Source organism: Cupressus sempervirens, chromosome 10 (assembly GCF_028749045.1).
Source record: "Cupressus sempervirens isolate cs-2001-9-10 chromosome 10, ASM2874904v1, whole genome shotgun sequence".
NCBI lineage: Eukaryota > Viridiplantae > Streptophyta > Pinopsida > Cupressales > Cupressaceae > Cupressus > Cupressus sempervirens.
In genome coordinates, this window is record NC_143127.1 from 244943433 (window position 1) to 244949632 (window position 6200).

Here is a 6200-nt window from a genome sequence, read left to right on the forward strand (position 1 = left end):
CAAGTTGGTTGTGATGCTAATGGGAATACAATTGGAGCTATTTTGATTCAACAATGTAATCCTATATCTTTCTAAAGTGAGAAAATGAATGATAATTAGAGGAAATATTTAATCTATGTTCAAGAGTTCTATACAATTATTCAAGCTTTGAAGAAATGGAGACATTACTTGATGTCAACACAATTTATGTTGTAAATTGATCATAAAGATTTACAACACTTAGGAAGTCAAAATAAGTTTAATCAAAGACATATGAAATGTTGGAAATATATGATAGGCTAAGTTACTAAGAGGGGAGGGGTGAATTAATAACCAATAAAACTTAATCTTTATTTACCAATTAATCCTTCATGTGTATTATGATCTAATTGAATTCATGATAAACTAAAAGCATTAAAACATTCATAACACTTTGATACATAAAATGGTGACCCAAAAATCTTCCAAATAGAAAGTAAAATTAGGGTGGGGATGATACCCACAAGCTTTAGTATTGCAATATAAAGTTGGCCTATTAAGGCCTACAATGATCACTTCTAATGATCTGCCCTATTAGGAGCAATAAGGACTACTAGGTCCACCTTGCAAAAGGATTTACAAACATACAATGAAATATGCACTCGATAAATAGATTTACAAAAAACTATTAAGTCTACCTTGTTAAAGGATTTATCTGTTTCACCTATTAGTATGAACCAGTGGTTGATCTTTGATTTTCAAATTTTTTTATTGAATGAAATACCTTTGAGTGTGTTGGTGTAAATAAGTATTTACTATTTACACTTTACTTAAGTTTACTTGGGTTAATGCATTATTATTATTTTTGTAGCATTTTATTATTTATTTAGGTGATACCTAGGAGTTTGTGTACTCTTACAAAAGTACACAACTCTAATTAAGCACATGGTATCTATAACACTAGAGTTTGCATCATTCATTAAGTTGTCATGTAGAAAACATAGTTATTCACACTCCTAATTTAGCACATGTTTTCTACACCACTAATTTGTGTGATACGCCATTGTAGGCTTATCCTCACATCATCACACTTACTTTCATTCTTAATGGAGGATAATTCATATCTGGTGGACATGTGCCTAGTTGTATGACATATTATGATGCTGACTTCTTTGCATTCTACAAGCCCTCTAGAGGTCTTTCTATACAGGCACTCTTGGTGTACTTGCATATGGCATATTGATTGAATATATCATCATTTTGATCATACTCTCTCTTTGGTCTATTGTGTGCTTGTGTTTGAGGTCTTTGGTCTTGGGTGAATTCTAGCCTAAGCCAAATTCTTACATGATATCAAAGCTCTTGGGGAGATTCTCTACACATAGCCATACAAGACTATTCATGCTTCAGCACCTCGACCCAAATTCAGAGAATCTACAAAAATTAGGAGCGTTTGGAGCCAAATCTGACCTCACCATTACATCTAGAATGTCAATTTGGTGAAAATCAACTATAAATTTTCCTATGCTAGGTGAAAGTTAATTATGAGAATTTTTTTTTTGCAAACTGGCACCTGAAGGCACCGATTTGTAGTCGAGTATGATCTAATTTATCTGAATATTTATTGTTTAGATCTGAATTTAATTTGAACTCTGCAATTTATTTTCCCATATGGGTATTTTCAATTTTTTCCCCAATCAAAGAATTTTTTTTGCAATATTGGATCATCAAACACTAGCCTGCAAACTATTTAATTAATTTTGTAGGGAATATTAAGCATTTATATTCAAGCAAGCCATACACCTCTATGAAATTTGGCATATACCTCCCTGGCCAAGCCTTCCCTTCACCAACGACTTCAACATCTGACAAGGCTTTGTTTACAATAAACTTGCGGTCACTTCTATTTTAATAGCATTGAAGTTTTATATCCCACATGTGGGATAATTGCATATAATCTGGTGACACCTTTCAAAGATTGGCCATTGCTGAAGGAAATCTAATAGCGAAAAATAAAAATTGGTGCCTACATAGTGCATAGTCTCTCATGAAATAGAAATGAATTTTTTGCATCATGTCGTGGTTTTGGCCACTGTGAAACATAAAAATCAGCACTATATATAGTTATATGCTTGCAATCAAATCTTCTACAGCAATCCAAAGTTTGACATATAACAGATCCTTGACAGACCTGTGCAACCCACACGTTGATTCCTACACACCATGCATTATCACCCCTGCACAATGCATACCCTCTGACATGAAAAACAAGTATAGTCAATGTCAACAACAATGTCAGTGCCTCATCAACATTATGTGGTACTGAGTCAGAAAACCCATCACCAACCCTATCATTAGACATGTCAACAACATGTGGATGCACATGTCAACCCTGATTCCTACACATAGTTAGCAACCAATAGGCATTTTGTAGAATACATACAAGCTGCCACATTAGACTTTTTTGCATAGTTTGTACAGTCCATACAATGCTGACATCATGCTAACATCATCATAGGCTAAAGTTATGCTGACATCATCATTTCATGAGCCTAAATTTGATGACCATTTGAATATCATTCCTGGCCAAATTTGAACTACTGCAACAACCATACGACCATCAAATTTAACCCTGTGTTTTGCTGATGCATCCCATCTCTAGATTGATTTTTGATTTTAAAGTCTGACTTTGGGAGGCCATATCTTAGTCATGTAGACTCCAAATTAGGTGCACTTTCTTAAAAAATTGGGTAGAATTTCCTAAAATTTTTAGTGGTGTAGCTCTTTTCTAGTTTTGGTGCACGAATTTGCTATAATTTACATTTTTTTGTGACTATACTTGCATAATCCTACATTTTGCAACTTCAAATGCTCTATACGGGCACATCTAGAGTCAAAAATAAGTTCCATTTTTTTGAAGGTCCATTATTTATCATCTACTTTTCGGATCCATAATCTAATTGTAGGGTTGTGTGGGGAAAAGTGTCACTTTCAGAAATAGGCCCTTTCTTTGCTTTGTATTGCTTCAAAATTGTAGCACATTGTAAAGTTAAAAATTTGTAATCAATCAAGAGGTTGTAACAAGAAAAATCAAAAGTCCATAAAGGCCAAAATTGGCAAGTGGTCCATTGTAATTGCACTACTGATAAGGTGCCAAAAGAATCTATTTTGGGGGGGATATTCTTGATTTAGTGAAGGGGGGTGGGGGGGTGTTCTTGGTGTTGTGTTCTCTCTTTTCTAAAATTTTCTTTCATTTTTTGCATTATGACAAATTTTAGGTCTCCTAAATTAACTCCACATAACTATGCTACATGGTCCATAAAAATGTGGTATCACTTAATGCATAATGGAGTTTCACAATATGTAGATGGTACTCTTTCTAAACCAGCAGGTGATAAAGTATCAACAGGTGATATTTCAACTTGGGTGGCAATGGATAGGAAAGCCCTAGGTGATATATGTTTGGGGGTTGATGACAAGATCATGTATCAAATTAAGAAGTGTTCTACATCCAAGGAAGCTTGGGATATGCTCAAAAGCCTATACGGTAATGTGTTTGAAGATGATGTTTTCAAAATTGAAGATGAGCTTGTCTCCTTGGATCCTAAGTTATTTGATTCAATACAAGATTCATCATCAAGGTGAATGAACTAAGGACAAAGCTTATTGATTGTGGGAGTCCAATCAAAGATGACAGATTGATCTATCTCATACATAACAAGCTGCCATCAGAGTATTCCACATTTATTTCTTCTTTTAACACCTCAAAGACTACCTTAGGGTTTGCCTATAAGAAAGTAATTTTTGAATGAATATGCTGATATGTTGGATACTAAAGAAAATAAGTTGAAATCAATGGAGATTCTCAAATCACCTAAGTCTAAAGCATTGGTGGCCAACAATGAGGGTTCTCAAAATTCAGCTAGATAGTCTTCAAAACAAGGAAAGGGTAAGAAGAAGAAATGGAAGAACAAATCAGAGGATGGAGAAAAGACAACACCACAATCTAATCAACAAGGAAAGTCCTTGAATTCCAACAAGAAGGGGGACAAAAATAAGGAGAAGAAAAAGTGTGCCTATTGCAAGAAAATGGGTCATGAAGAGCATAAGTGTTATCTTAAAAAGATTAATGAGTTGACAAACATCATGAAGAAAAATAATGTTCCATTGCCTAATGCCTATAAGGAGAAAGGATCTTCTTCCGATTCAAAGGGAAAAGGGAAAGCACTCATGGAAAATTCAAACTCTTCAAAGGAATGGATACTTGATTTAGGTGCCTCATATCATATGGGTTCTTCAAAGGAGGATTTTTCTTCAATGAAGTAGTCAAAGGTACCACACATCTTCATGGGAGATGATACAAAAATGGTAGTTGAAAGGAAAGGAAACATGGAAATAGAAAATGTATATTTCAAGATGTTCTCTATGTTCCAAACCTAAGTTCAAATCTCCTATCAATCTACCAAGTCACTCACCTTAGAGATGGACATAGAGTTGAGTTCCTTCCTGACTCAGTACAAGTGCATAGTCTAAAAGATGACTCCATGGTTGTAGTGGGGAAAGTGAATCATAACAAAAGGTTGTACTCTTTCTCCCTTTTTGTGGCCAAGTCTCCTTTAAATGCCTTGTTATCTCTATCCAATTCTCAAATACAATTATGACATCAGTGGTTTGGTCATCTTGAATTTCACTACCTTTAGTAACTTTGCACAAATAGAATGGTCAAGGGTCTACCTCAAATCAGCTTTTCCCATGGTGAATGTTAATAGATTCAATGGATATGCATCTAGAGGGGAAGTTATAGAAAGGGAAGTCTTCAAGAGCACCAACTATTCTATAGATGGTTCACATGGTGTTAGTAGGTCCTTTTGCATTCAGCCAAGGTCGCTACATACTGACTTTCGTTGATGGTTTTTCAAGGTACACTTGGGTCTACTTTCTTCATAGTAAGAATGAAGTGTTGGACATGTTTCTAGCCTTCAAGACTCATATTGAACAAAAATCAAGGAAAGCCATCAAATTTTTGAGAAAGGACAAATAAGGCATGTATGTGAATAGAAGACTTACAAAATTTTGTAGGCTTGAGGGAATTGATCTTTAGACTCCACCAACATTTAGTCTACATAAGATAGATGTTGTAGCATTGAGGATCCACACTCTTAAGTCTATGGAAAGTTGCATGATACAAGCCAAGTCTCTAGATCCATCATTAAAAGTGAAAGCAATTAGTAGTGCCACTCACATTCTTAATCAATCTCCTCATCCAAACTTAGATGGAAAGACTCCTTTTGAGGCATGGTGTGGCAAAAAACCTATAGTGACACACTTCGACTCTTTGATTTTCCTACATGGGCAAAGATATCTTCTAGAGGTGGTAAGGCACAATCATTTTGGCCTTGTACTTTCATTGGTTATGAATATAGTATGAAGGCATATAGAATATTAGATCTAGAGACACATCCAATTTTTATGGAGAAGGAAGTACACTTCGAGGAAAGTTCACCAAGCTTGTCCTCTAATCCACTCTATAGATCATATTGTGTGGAAATTGATAGTGAGACTAGTGATAGTGCTTCAATAGATTCAAACATGTGGGGTTCTATCGATAGTTGTAGTGAGAGGTCACTATATAAGTTTAGTATGCATGCATAAATCACCACAGTGATAGGTCCAGCATAGTAGGGTACATTTAGTCTTCCAGGTCCAACTTCAGTGACATATTTGGGGTATAGTATTGATGATCTGCCTCTTCTTCTTGATGTAGCAACACCTTCTTTAGTTGTTATGAGGACTCCATTCGACCCTCTTGTTCATTCTCTACATGATCGATCATCACAGGTTGAACTAATTGTGCATACTTATGATCAACAGTTGCAAAAGGGTTCATCATTAGCTAAGGAGACAAATAGTTCTTTGAGATAGGTTCTTCAGCCAGTTGAGTAGGTTTCAAAGACATCACTTACGCATGGGATTCTTTCCATGCATAGTGGAAGCATCTCATTTGTACCCTTGGCATTGTTTCTTCCTAAGGGGAGGAACACCATTTTGTAGTCTTGGATCAACTTCTTCATTGGAGCAGTCACTAGTAGGCATTCTTCTTTGGGGGGGGAGCCTATCCCATCTCTCTTCATCTTCTCATCATTCTCTTACGTATATATTAGATGTATTTCATAATGGGGGGGTCTTGATTACTCCATCCATCCATACATCATATGTGTTTTTCATCTCTCTTTTTAGGGGAG